Source organism: Suncus etruscus, chromosome 6 (assembly GCF_024139225.1).
Source record: "Suncus etruscus isolate mSunEtr1 chromosome 6, mSunEtr1.pri.cur, whole genome shotgun sequence".
In the NCBI taxonomy this organism is placed as follows: domain Eukaryota; kingdom Metazoa; phylum Chordata; class Mammalia; order Eulipotyphla; family Soricidae; genus Suncus; species Suncus etruscus.
The window spans coordinates 48557428-48569567 of record NC_064853.1 but is presented as its reverse complement, the minus strand read 5'-3'; the positions used below and the strand labels follow the sequence as shown (position 1 = coordinate 48569567).

The following is a 12140-nucleotide window of genomic DNA, read 5'->3' as shown; positions in this document are numbered from 1 at the left end:
TATTGGGAGGGTGCTGGAGAGAAGCATAGCAGTGGGGCATTTGCCTTGCAAGCAGCCAATCCAGGATGATGGTGTTTCGTATCCTATATCTCATATGGTCCCCTGTGCCTGCCAGGAGTAACCCCTGAGCATCGCTGGGTGTGACCCCCCCAAAAAAAAAAATCTATCTGGGCTAGAGTGATAGCACAGCAGGTAGGTTGTTTGCCTTGTACATGACTGACCTGGATTCTCTGTTGGGGGGCAGGGGGGTTTTCAGCAGACCTGGGGCCCCTGACTGGTAAGTGTCTCCCTTGGCCAAACTTCTTCCTAAAGGGTACAGGATTAGAAAAGAGAATCGGGTCTGGAGAGATAGCATGGAGGTAAGGCATTTGCCGTGCATGCAGAAGGTTGGTAGTTCGAATTCTAGCATCCCATATGGTCCCTTGAGCCTTCTAGAGTTATTTCTGAGCATAGAGCCAGGAGTAACCCCTGAGTGCTGCTGGGTGTGACCCAAAAACCAAACCAAAACAAACATGAACTCTTTCCAGAGAGATAGCACAGCTGTGTTTGCTTTGCAAGCAGCCGATCCAGGACCTAAGGTGGTTGGTTTGAATCCCTGGGTCCCATATGGTCCCCCGTGCCTGCTATTTCTGAGCAGACAGCCAGGAGTAACCCCTGAGCACCGCCGGGTGTGGCCCAAAAACCGAAAAAAGAAAGGAAGGAAGGAAGGAAGGAGGGAGGGAGGGAGGGAGGGAGGGAGGGAGGGAGGGAGGGAGGGAGGAAGGAAGGAAGGAAGGAAGGAAGGAAGGAAGGAAGGAAGGAAGGAAGGAAGGAGGAAGGAAGGAAGGAAGGAAGGAAGGAAGGAAGGAAGGAAGGAAGGAAGGAAGGAAGGAAGGAAGGAAGGAAGGAAGAAAAGAGGGGCCCGGAGAGATAGCACAGCGGCATTTGCCTTGCAATCAGCCGATCCAGGACCAAAGGTGTTTGGTTCGAATCCCAGTGTCCCATATGGTCCCCTGTGCCTGCCAGGAGCTATTTCTGAGCAGACAGCCAGGAGTAACCCCTGAGCAACGCCGGGTGTGGCCCAAAAACCAAAAAAAAAGAAAGAAAAAAATCGTGGGACCAGTGCGGTGGCGCTAGAGGTAAGGTGTCTACCTTGCCAGCACTAGCTTAGGATCCCCCAAGCCAGGAGCGATTCTGAACGCATAGCCAGGAGTAACCCCTGAGCGTTACTGGGTGTGGCCCAAAATCCAAAAAAAGGAAAAGAGAATTGCCACTGGAAGGAACGAACACACACCAATGCAGTGGGGAATCTGTCAGAGGAGAGTTCATTTTACTTAAATTAGGCATGGGATTTTATACAGTAGAACGGGAGGAAGGACCTTATGGTTTATCAGTTAAGGACATACACGAGTGACCATACTAGTGACCCAAACTCTGCGCTGCCAGATACAGCATGTTTAATGTGATTGCAGGTACTCTTCTAGCTTTGTATCAAACTTTGATGACCATGTCCAGCCTGTCCGAGATACCGTATAGCAGACATGGATGGTGATTGGAAGCATGGGGGAGGAGAGGAGCCACATAAGCAAGAAGGAATGTCAGCTAATTAAGACACCATATCTCCCCAAATTTATTTAATTAAAGATGAGCCAATGGGCCAAGAGATAGCACAGCAGTAGGGCATTTGCCTTACATGGGCAGACCCAGGATGGATGGTGGTTCGAACCCCAGCATCTCATATGGTCCCCCATGTCTGCCAGGACCAATTTCTGAACGCAGAGGCAGGAGTAACCTCTAAGTGTCACAAGGTGTGACCCAAAAACCAAAAAAAATTATTTTTTTTTTGGTTTTTTGGGCCACACCCGTTGACGCTCAGGGGTTACTCCTGGCAATGCGCTCAGAAGTTGCTCCTGGCTTGGGGGACCATATGGGACACCGGGGGATCGAACCGCGGTCCGTCCAAGGCTAGCGCAGGCAAGGCAGGCACCTTACCTCTTGCGCCACCGCCCGGCCCCCAAAAAATTTTTTTAAAATAAAGCCAATTGATGATGGGAGGGAGGTGGAATCCTGCTGAATTGTGTCAGGGCTGTAAGTGGCCAACCTCACAGCCTATGGGCCTGGACCTGGGCCTATCTTAGGTTGTCCTCTGAGAATTTTACCCCTCATTGACTACCAGACCAGCTAAAGGCCTATTTAGGATTTTTTTTGGGGAGGGTCACACCTGGCAGTACTCAGGGGTTACTCCTGACTATGCTCAGAAATCGCCCCTGCCAGGCACGGGGCCATATGGGATGCCGGGATTTGAACCACCAACCTTCTGTACTCAAGGCAAACACCTTACCTCCATGCTATCTCTCCGGCCCCTATTTAAGATTTTTCATTTTTGCCATGGGTTCCCTTACTACCCAATCCACCTGTGTGTTTTGTTTCTGTGTGTATGGGGGTTGGGGTGGGTGTCAACAGGCTGAGAGAACATAACCACTGCATTAATCTGGTTTTAATCATTGTCACTAGATGGTTAATGATACATGGTCCGAAGGTTTAAAGGCACAGCAATATAAGGGATCCAGCCAAAGTGTAAGCCAAGGGGAAAAGTTAAACTAATGTTTAAACCAAGTTCCTCCCTCCTCCCATTCCCTTTATCTTTTTTTCCAACCCATCCCAGAGTCAGTTAAACGAGTCTTGAAGACTGCAGGGAAGCTTTCAGAATGGCCAGGAAGCTTCCACTTCTCTTAGATCTTTGAGAATAGCTCCATGAGCCAGGGGTGTGTGTTTTCGATTGCATGGCAACATCCAGGATTTTGTATCCAAGCAGTATCAGGATTAATAGCATTCTGGAAGAAAACAAAATGCACACCTCAGGACTGCTCAGAATTCTTGGACAAGGAGTTAATGTTCACATATTTGAGAGATCTAGCTGGGGCCCATATTGGACTGGGCTCATTGGTAGGAAACACGCATCCAAAAGGGGATCAGGCCTCTCCAGGCACCTATCAGTTCCTTTCATCACTCCAGGACCTCTGGTTTGGGTGTGAGACTTTTTCCAATGCTTGTGGAATGGCAAGGGCCCATTTTTTTTGTTTTGTTTCGTTTTCTTGTTTTTGGTTTTTGGGTCATTCATGCTCAGGAGTCATTCATGGCTCTACGCTCAGAAATCGCTCCTCGCAGGCTCAGAGGACCATAGGGGATGCCGAGATTCAAACCACTGACCTGCATGTAAGACAAATGCCCCCTACCTCCATGCTATCTCTCCAGCCCCGAGCCCATTGTTTTTTGAAAAATTTAAAATATTTAGTGGGGGGGGCCAGAGTAATAGCACAGTGATAGGGTGTTTGCCTTTTTTTGTGTGTGTGTGTGTGTGTGTGGTTTTTGGGTCACACCTGGCAGTGCTCTGGGGCTATTCCTGGCTCCAGGCTCAGAAACTGCTCCTGGCAGGTTCGGGGGACCATTTGGGGTGCCGGATTCGAACTGATGACCTCCTGCATGAAAAGCAAATGCCTTACCTCCATGCTATCTCTCTGGCCCTGGGTGTTTGCCTTTTACATGGCTGACCTGGGACAGATCCATGTCTCCTATTCCCGGCATCCCACAAGGTCCTTGAGCCTGCCAGGAGCGATTTTTGAGCTCAGAGCCAGGAGTAATCCCTGAGTACCACCAGATGTGGCCCAAAAACCAAAAATAAATATTAGTGTGAAGAGAGCCATGTCTAACTGATAGTGCAAGCTGGCTCCCCCTTTCAGATTTAAGAGCTGATTTTTTTGGTTTTGGGTTTTTTTTTGGGGGGCAGCACACCCAGTGGCATTTAGGGATTAGTCCTGGCTCTGCACTCAGAAATTGCTCCTGGCAGGCTTGGGGGGACCATATGGGATGCCAAGGATCGAACCTACATCAGCCATGTGTAAGGCAAATGCCCTACCACTATGCTATGCTATCACTCTGGCCCCAAAGGCTCTTTTTTTTAAGGTTTGTGTCTTTCAGTTTGCCACAATACATTAAACTTAAGACCTCTAGGGTTTTCCCCAGCAGTTTGCAAAGGTAGTACCTGAAGAAAAGACCGGCATGATTTACAATTTCTAACAATTTTCTTTTTTTTTTTTTTTTTTTTTTTTGGTTTTTGGGCCACACCCGTTTGACGCTCAGGGGTTACTCCTGGCTATGTGCTCAGAAATCGCCCCTGGCTTGGAGGGACCATATGGGACACCGGGGGATCGAACCGCGGTCCTTCCTTGGCTAGCGCTTGCAAGGCAGACACCTTACCTCCAGCGCCACCTACCCGGCCCCAATTTCTAACAATTTTCTTATGTTTCTTTACAGACATGAAGAGGTATTTAGCATGCAGTTCTCTCCAGTTTAGGTGTGGTGTTAGGTAATGTAGGTTTTCAGCCTTTTTTTTTTTTTTTTTGGGTCACACCCGGCGTGCTCAGGGGTTACTCCTGGCTGTCTGCTCAGAAATAGCTCCCGGCAGGCACGGGGGACCATATGGGACACCGGGATTCGAACCAACCACCTTTTGGTCCTGGATCGGCTGCTTGCAAGGCAAACGCCGCTGTGCTATCTCTCCGGGCCCGGTTTTCAGCCTTTTTAAGGCCTCCTGATTCCTCTTGTACTGCCCAGGAAGCCACTTGGTCTGCCAAGGCATTGCCTTCTGAAAGGAAGCCTGGGAAGTCTTGATGTTCCCTTGAATGATGAACAGAGGAGACTCTCGCCCCTGCAATTAAGTTCTTGCTTGAGTCATTTAGGAGGGTGATAGGATTATTGTCCAACCAAGTGTATAAAAAAGGCAGACCAGGCAAAAGGTTGGTAACATATAAAGAATCCGAAAACAGATTGATAGGTGAGTTAACAAGAGTAAGAGCCATGGTGACTGCAAATAATATGGGGGGGGGTAGTTGTGGGCCACATTCGGTGATGCTCAGGGGTTACTCCTAGCTATGTGCTTAGAAATCGCTCCTGGCTTGGGGGACCATTTGGGATGCTGGGGAATTGAACTGTGGTCCGTCCTAGGCTAGCAAGCACAAGGCAGACGCCTTAAAGCCTGTGCCATCACTCTGGCCCCTTATTTATTTATTTTTGGTTTTTGGGTCACATACGGCCACACTCAGGGGTTACTCCTGGCTCTATGCTCAGAAATCGCTCCTGGCAGGCTCAGGGGACCATATGGGATGCCGGGATTCAAACCACCTACCAAATGCCTTACCTCCATGCTATCTCTCCGGCCCCTATTTATTTATTTACTTTTGTCATACCCGGAGGTACTCGGGTTACTACTGGCTATTGCTCAGAAATCACTCCTGGTTTGGGGGGACCATATGGGATGCCGAGGATCAAACCTAGGTCCATCGTGGGTCAGTGCTTGGAAAGCAAATGCCCTACTGCTGTGCTATTGCTCCGGCCCCTGCAAATAATTCTTTAAACTGAGCAGGACCCCCTCACATTTCTGAAAATGAACAACAGAAGTCTTTTTTATTTTTTTTGGTTTTTGGGCCACACCCAGCGTTGCTCAGGGGTTACTCCTGGCTGTCTGCTCAGAAATAGCTCCTGGAAGGCACGGGGGTCCATATGGGATACCGGGATTCGAACCAACCACCTTTGGTCCTGGATTGGCTGCTTACAAGGCAAACGCCGCTGTGCTATCTCTCTGGGCCTGAGTCTTTTTCTTAAATATATAACAGACACTCTTTTCTTGCCTCCATCAGTAAACACATTTATTCCCTCTAGTTTGGGGGAGGATGAGAAAAGGGATAGGAACTTCCACTCCAGCAGGCCAAATGAGGTGACCCATTTACTTGGCCCATATGACAATCTATATTTCCCAAATATCCTTCCAGGGTTAAGGCAATTCTAGTATTATTTTTGGTGAGCCATTCAAAATCACTAAGTCTCTAAGAAATTATGATTTGGTCCAGCTCTTTAGCATAGTGCCTGAGGGCACTTTACTTTCCCTTTTGGATAAGATAAGCCTTTTGAACCTGATTTGAATATACAAAAGGGCAGCTTCCCAGGGAGATATAAACCCACTGAAGTGGCTCCCCCTTTTGCACCAGGATTGCAGTAAAGGTTACAATGGCCGCAATTACCCAGAGATGGAATGGAAGGTCAGGGTTATACCTGATTAGGGTGGCCTTAGTTAGCTTATTCTGAATTTGAATTAGTAGCTGCTGTTGAGGAGGAGTAAACTTAATAATTCTGTAAGGGGGCAATCCCTTAGGAGGGAAAAGAGGGGTGTTTATTCCCCTGTTGATAAAGGGAACTATGATCTTAGCTAATTAATTTCCCCCTAACAGCCTTTGGAACTCTGTAAGTTTATAACTATTCTGTATGGAAAGCTGCAGTTTGAGAGGACTAGCATGATCTAATGTTAAAGTTGAGCCTCAACCTTTAAACGGTGGAACTGTTTGAATTTTGTCTTGAGGGTTCTTTTTGTTTTGGGGCCACACCCGGTGGTACTCAGGGTTACTCCTGGCTTTGTGCTCAGAAGTCGCTCCTGGCAAGCTCGGGGAACCATATAGGATGTGGGGAATCAAACCCGGGTTCGTCATGGGTCGGCTGCGTGCAAGGCAAATGCCTTACCACTGTGCTATCTCTATGGCCTGTCTTGAGAGATTATTAAATTGCCTTTAACTAGGCAGTCCCTAAGCTGTTTAAAGGGCAGTTGTAACTGCTGCGATTGAGGGCATCCTAATATTAAATCATACATATATATACATATATATATATAAATAAAACTTTTGTTTTGTTTTGTTTTGTTTTTCGGCCACACCTGGCAGTGCTCAGGGGTTATTCCTGCCTCTAAACTCAGAAATGGGACCAAAGAGATAGCATGGAGCTAGGGCATTTGCCGAGCCTGCCAGGAGCGATTTTTGACCATAGAGCCAGGAGTAACCCCTGAGTGCTGCCGGGTGTGATCCAAAAACCAAAACCAAAAAATAAATAAATAAATAAATCCCAAAATCTCATCAATAGCTCCTAGCAGGATCAGGGACCATATGTAATGCTGGGAATTGAGCCCAGGACTTTTCTGGGTTGGCTGCATGCAAGGCCCTACCATGCAATGCCCTACCATTGTGCTATCTCTCTGGCCCCTCTATATAACTTTTTGGTTGTTGTTGTTGTTGTTGTTTTGTTTATTGGGTCACACCTGGCAGTGCTCAGGGGTTACTCCTGGTTCTACACTCAGAAATCGCTCCTGGCCAGTCTCGGGGAGACATATGAAATGCTGGGATTCAAACCACCGTCCTTCTGCATGAAAGGCAAACGCCTTACCTCCATGTTATCTCTTCGGCCCCATTAATTAATTTTTTTTTTTTTTTTGGTTTTTGGGCCACACCCGGCGGTGCTCAGGGGTTACTCCTGGCTGTCTGCTCAGAAATAGCTCCTGGCAGGCACGGGGGACCATATGGGACCCAGGGATTCAAACCAAACACCTTTGGTCCTAGAATGGCTGCTTCCAAGGCAAACACCGCTGTTCTATCTCTCCGGGCCCTAATTAATTTTTTTATTTTAATTTATTTTTTCTCTTTTTTTGAGAGGAGGCAGGGAGGGAGAGAGGGGGGAGGACCCCGAATAATTTAACGCTGGGACCAAAAATGTAAAATTTCACAATCCTCAGGCTGCAGAGAAATGGAAAAGAAGTAGTCCTTAATATCAATGACATAAGGTGCAAATTACTGAGGATTGCCAGTATCCATGCCATATACCCCGTGGGGGGGGGGGTTTCCCTGAATGACTAACCATCTTTTCATTAATTTTTTTTGCTTTTTGGGCCACACCCAATGATGCTCAGGGGTTATTCCTGGCTGTGCGCTCAGAAATCATTCCTGGCTTGAGGGATCAAATGGGATGCTGGGGATCGAACCAAGGTCCGTCCTAGGTTAGCCATATGCAAGGTAAATGTCCTACCACTTGCGCCACTGCTCCGGCCCCTTATTAATTTTTCTTAAGTCCCATAGCATTCTCCATTTTACTGACCCCTTTTTTATGACAAACGGATATTCCAGCGGCTAGAGGAAGGTCTGATATGTCCTAGCTGTAATCATTCATTTACTATTTGTCTTAACGCATTTAATTTTGAGAAAATGACACTGCTCCAACCATATGGGCTCTCCTGACTGCCAGGATATTAGAGGGGTGGGGTGGGGCAGTGACCTCTAGTATTGGAGGTGCACCTGCTGAGTATTTTTTTTTTATTTTTGGGTCACACCCAGCAGCGCTTAGGGGTTACTCCTAGCTCTACACTCAGAAATTGCAACCGGACCATATATGATGCCAGGATTCAAACCACTGTACTTCTGCATGGAAGGCAAACATCTTACCTCCATGCTTTCTCTCGGGCCCCACTGCTGAGTATTTTTAGGTTTTTTTGAAGACATGTTTACAATTGTCCCAAAATATCATGTCCTAGCAGGTTATTTGTTAATCCCTTAGCAAGGAGGGGTTTAATAATCCCAGAGTCTCCATCTGAATCAATCCATTTATTCCAGTCTATAGTTTCAAGTGAGCCTATTACCCCCCAACCCATTTCATTCATTTCTGGGTTTCCATTCGTGGTCCTGAAACAAGCTCCCAATCTCACAGGACCTCCTCTTCCTTTATCATGATTCCTTTATTTTTTTGTTTTTGTTTTCATTTTTGGGTCACACCCGGCAGCGCTCATGGGTTACTCCTGGCTCTGTGCTCAGAAATCGACTCTGGCAGGCTTGGGGGACCATATGAAATGCCGGGGTCTGAACCATCATCCTTCTGCATGCAAGGCTAACGCTCTACCTCCATGCTATCTTTCTGGCTCCAACATTTTTCTTGTTTCACTTTGTGCCACAGACTGCTCAGTAAAAAAAAAAAAAAGTAAAACTCTATATTCAGTATAGGCGTTTACTAATTTAATATTACTTATTAGTCCTCATCCCAAAAACAAAAAAACAAAAAATTCTTAGTCTACATGAGAAGTGTTATTCCAGAGAGACAAAGTCTTGGGAAGGGAGAGAGATTTAAAGAGGTGAAAAAACAAATAGGCAAGAAGAAGGAGAATGAAAATGACAGGCACAATGATGGGCCTGAGCATAAATGATTGCAATATAGCAAACGATATTGAGATGCTCTAATCTGTGAAAAATCCAAATCACCTGCAATAAAACTTATGTATCCAAAGTCGCTTGTAGATGAGCCAGAAAGGTTGTCCCCAGGCCCCACATTGGGCACAAGATGTTAGGGGACATGAGGGTGGTTGGCATACCTGGGACCCCAACAGGCAAGCAGCTCTCTCGGCCAAACAGGGTTAGAAAAAAGAATTGCCGGGGCTGGAGAGATAATATGGAGGTAAGACGTTTGCCTTTCATGCGGAAGGATGGTGGTTGGAATCCTGGCATGCCATATGGTTCTCTGAGCCTGCCGGGGGAGATTTCAGAGCATGGAGCCAGGAGTGGCCCCTGATTTCAGAGCGTGGAGCCAGGAATGGCCACTGAGTGACCCAAAACCCTCCCCAAAAAAAAGAAATAAGAAGGGGCTGGGCGGTGGCGCTGGAGGTAAGGTGCCTGCCTTGCCTGCGCTAGCCTAGGACGGACCGCGGTTCGATCCCCCGGCGTCCCATATGGTCCCCCAAGAAGCCAGGAGCAACTTCTAAGCGCATAGCCAGGAGTAACCCCTGAGCGTCACAGGGTGTGGCCCAAAAACCAAAAAAAAAAAAAAAAAGAAATAAGAAAAAGAAAAAGAAAAAAGAATCGCCACTGGAAGGAACACACACTAATGCAGTGGGAAATCTGTCAGAGGAGAGTTCATTTTACTGAAGCCAAGCATGGAATTTTATACAGTAGAAGAGGAGGAAGGACCTTATGGTTTATCAGTTAAGGACATACAAAAGCACATTCCCACCATACCAGTGACCCAAACTTTATGTCGCTGGATACAGAATGTTTAATATAATTGCAGGTATTCTTTGTTCTAGCTTTGTATCAAATTTTGATTACTATGTCCAGTCTGAGATACAGTATAGCAGATATGGTTGGTGATTGGGAGCATGGGAGAGAAGCCACATAAGCAAGAAGGAATGTTGGCTAATTAAGACCTCACAAATTGGGGCCAGAGCAATGGCACAATCAGTTAGGGCGTTTGCCTTGTACACACTAACCAAGGACAGACCGTCCCATATGGTCCCCCAAGCCAGGAGGATTTCTGAGAGCATAGCCAGGAGTAACCTCTGAGAGACAACGGTGTGGCCCAAAAAAAAAAAAAAAAAAAAAAAACCCATAAATTCAATTCCTAGCATTCCATATGTTCCCCTGAGCCTGTCAGGAGTGAGCCCTGAATGTTGCTGGTTGTGGCCCAAACCCCACTCCCCCCCAAAAAATCTATATAGATACAGTTTCTATGGAACCAAGATTTGAACATGGATAACAAAGTTAAGTTTGGTGTACACTATGTATATCACATTCAAGTTATAGTTGCCACTTAAAAAGCAAGTTGGTGGGGCCGGGTGGTGGCGCTAGAGGTAAGGTGCCTGCCTTGCCTGCGCTAGCGTTGGACGGACCGCGGTTCGATCCCCCGGCGTCCCACATGGTCCCCCAAGCCAGGAGCAACTTCTGAGCTCATAAGCAGGAATAACCCCTGAGCATTACCGGGTGTGGCCCAAAAACCAAAAAAAAAAAAAAAAAAAAAAAAAAAGCAAGTTGGTGCAAACAATTTTATTCATGTGCTAGAATCTAAGAATGTGACAAACTTGGCCCCACAAAAACATGTTTCAGGGCCAAAGAAATAGTACACAAGGGGCCGGGCGGTGGCGCAAGAGGTAAGGTGCCTGCCTTGCCTGCGCTGGCCTTGGACGGACCGCGGTTCGATCCCCTGGCGTCCCATATGGTCCCCCAAGCCAGGAGCAACTTCTGAGCGCATAGCCAGGAGTAACCCCTGAGCGTTACCGGGTGTGGCCCAAAAACAACAAAAAAAAAAAAATAGTACACAGGTGCTTGACTTGCATGTGGCAAACCTGATTCAATTTCTATACTCGAAATGGTCCTCTGAGCACAGAGTCAGGAATGAATGATGAGCACTGCTAGGCATTACTCAGAAAAATAAAACCTAAATTAATAGGAAATATGCAGTGTCTGAAAAATCCCTGAATATTAGGCTAGAGAAGAATAAGAATTTGGGGTTGGAACCAAATTTGGGGTAGGGAACTTGCCTTGCATGTGTCCAACTTGGGTTCAATCCCCAGCATTCCATATGGTCCCCTGTGCACCACCAGAAATAATTCCTGATGTCAGAGCCAGAAAAAGCACCTGAGCAATGCCGAGAATACTTCCCCATAAAAAGTTGGGGAGAAGTTGGAGAGACTACAGGTACATCCCTATCACCTCATATGGTTCCCCAAATACCTCCTTACTTTACATATAACCAACTTGGATTCAATTTCAGCACCACATATGGATCTCCAGGTTGGCCAGGAGGAATCCCTGAGCATCACCAGGTGTGGTCCCAAAGCAGAACAAAATTCCCAGGTTCCAGAGTGGCAAAGGAAAGGGTGAAGGGATGACTTGTGTAGATCACTGGCAAGTTCAAGGGCACCAAATTAGAGGAACAGACATTGACAGGGTATATATAGCTCCAAGCCATGGAGAAAGTGTCTGGCTTGTCGGATCTTTATTATGTCTAGCACAGTTCCCCAGCAGTTGGTAGCTTTATCTCCTAAAGGCTGCTGGGTTTTATGCTGGTAGATCCCAGCACCTTAACACTAGGCCTGCACTCAGCCCAAGTGTGAGTGGTATGTGCTCACCACAACCATTTAGTTATATGTATATCACCTTTTTACAAGTTTGTGGTTTTCTGAATTTGAAGGCTTTTTTTTTTTTCATGTCAAAAGGGTCATGTGCCAATGTTGTAACAAGGTTGAAGGGAGGCACATATCACACAGACGTGTGAAAACCTGATCATAAGCATCATGCTTATGAACCGGAAAAGGATCCTGGATTTGAATTTTGTTTTTGTTTTTGTTTTTGGTTTTTGGGCCACACCTGGCGGTGCTCAGCGGTTACTCCTGGCTGTCTGCTCAGAAATAGCTCCTGGCGGGCCGGGCGGTGGCGCTGGAGGTAAGGTGCCTGCCTTGCCTGCGCTAGCCTAGGACGGACCGCGGTTCGATCCCCCGGCTCCCATATGGTCCCCCAAGAAGCCAGGAGCAA

General features: G+C 47.0%; 1 pseudogene; it reads right to left on the bottom strand.

The window, feature by feature from the left end:
* Window positions 1-11815: 11815 nt before the first annotated feature.
* On the bottom strand, window positions 11816-11925 carry LOC126012694 (uncharacterized; annotated as a pseudogene).
* Window positions 11926-12140: the final 215 nt, after the last annotated feature.